The sequence below is a fragment of the Micromys minutus genome (genome assembly GCF_963924665.1).
Source record: "Micromys minutus genome assembly, chromosome: 29".
In the NCBI taxonomy this organism is placed as follows: domain Eukaryota; kingdom Metazoa; phylum Chordata; class Mammalia; order Rodentia; family Muridae; genus Micromys; species Micromys minutus.
In genome coordinates this window covers 124,061-126,229 of record NC_137964.1, presented here as the reverse complement: position 1 = coordinate 126,229, position 2,169 = coordinate 124,061, and positions in this window count along the sequence as shown.

Genomic DNA, 2,169 nt, shown 5'->3' with positions numbered 1-2,169 from the left:
CTTGGGTTTCATGTTTTCAAATAAACAATTTTAAAAAAACAGGACTGTCTCCCCCGCCCCCCCCCCCCCCCGAATTTGCTAGAGAATCCAGAGCCATAGGCTGTACACAGGGTAGTTGCTTGTGGCTCAGGCTAGGGTCGTGGGTACGGAGTGAGGTCTGTGGAGACAATGTTTAGTTTCATGGACAGGAGATCAGGACCTCGTTGGCTGGGGTGGATCCATTGAGAGTGACACTATCTAGTGTTCATTTCACATGAATTTCTCTAGCTGCTGAGTCAGGAAGGGATGGAAGAATATAGAAGCTGGGGATCAGTCCAAAAGGCTCAATAGAAGGGCTGGGGTGTGGCTCAGTGGTAGAGCCCCTGCCTAGAATCCCCCAGTGAGGGGCTGGGGTGTGGGTAGTGGTAAAACACCTGCCTAGAGGCACCCAGTGAGGGAATTGTACATGAAAGCTGGAATAAGGTTCATGGGAAGCAAGAGGCACTGGTTCCCCCTCAGGATTGTACTTGCCAGTCTGTATTCACAATGCCCAGAGGTCCCAGTGGAACATTTGCGTTGAGGAGGAGGGGAGTGGACAGTGGTTCTGCTGAGAATGCTTGTGCTGGCACCTGCTGCTTGAGTCACACTGATAGCCAGCCCAAGACAGCACATGAGCCTCATGCTCGACTCCCATACTGCATAAATCAGACATTAGAAGGCCAGGGATGTACTTAGGACTTTGATTATTTACCTAGCATGGGAGACCCATGATTCAGTTCTTAGCACTACTAAGGGGGTAAAAAACCGAATAAATCAGAAGGGTATATATTTAGTCTCACATGGAACTTAGGCCAGTGGTTTTTTTTTTGTTTGTTTGTTTCTTGGTTGTATCCCTAGGTAGGAAGTTCCAGTGTGGGAAGTCATCAACTGTAGCCACCAGGTGGCACCCTCGAGCTGCGGTGGGCTGTGGTGGATGCCTGGACAGTCCCCTAAACGCCATGACAGCATCTAAGCAACCTCCAGGGTCCAATATTGGGTGCCTCTTGGTCCTGGGGTCCTTTGCAGGGATTTACCTAATGTCTTTACATATGTAATTTTTCACAAAGCAGGGCAGATTAGGTTTTATACATTTCCTCCTCTTGTTTTACTTATTTTAATATTTTATGTCTGCGGGTGCTTTGCCTGCATGTATGTCTTTGCATCACACGCATGCAGTACTGGCAGAGGCCAGAAAAAGGTGTCGGGCCGGCTCCAAGCCACCACATGGGTGCTGGGATTCGAACCCCAGATCCTCGGGAAGAACAACCAGAATTCTTACCCACTGAAGCTATCTCTCTAGTCTAACTTATTTTTCAAGACCAAGTTCAGGCTGGCCTTGAATTCTGTGTATCTAAGGATGTTCATGTGATGCTCGTTTGAACACAGGACTTAGTTAATGCTTGGTAAGCACTCTGTTGACTGAGACATGTTTTCAGTTTTCATGTATGTGTGCGTGTGTGCAGTTTGTGTGTGTGTGTGTGTGTGTGTGTGTGTGTGTGGTGAAAGTGGACTACCTCAGAAAGACAACTGTTTAGAGAGGATGGAAGGTAGAAGGGATGAGTATGGTCAGAGCGCTGGAGAATGAAGCTGTCTCAGTGAAACTAATCACTGTGTGCAATGGAAATATACCAATTAAAAAATTGCCAAAGACCAGTGAGATGAGGCAGCTGGTTCCCGTGTGCATTCTCAAGCCCAGTGCACACGTGCACACGTGCACCACGACACACAAAGACCAACCTCCAGTACTTTTAACCTATTTTAAGTATGTGTATAGGTGTTTGTCTGTATGTGCAGCATCAGGCCTAATGTCTGTAGAGGCCAGAAGACGGTGTCATATCCCCTAGGACTGGAGACAATTATAGGCAGCCATGTGGGTGCTGGGAATCCAACCTGAGTTCTTCCTCTGCAAGAGCAGCAGGTGCTCCTGACCATGGAACCATTTCTCCAGCCCCAACTTAAAAAAAAAGTAAATGCCAAGCATCAAAAAGAAAAAAAAAATGTATTTTGTTTTGTTTTGTTTTTTGGTGGGGGAGAGGACAAGCCTAGGGTCAGGCGAGCTGTTGCCCCTAGGAGAATGTGCCACAGGCTAGGCCAATTGGTCTGATAAACTGCTGTGTTTTACCCAGGGCCTCTGCTTCCTCCTGAGACCTC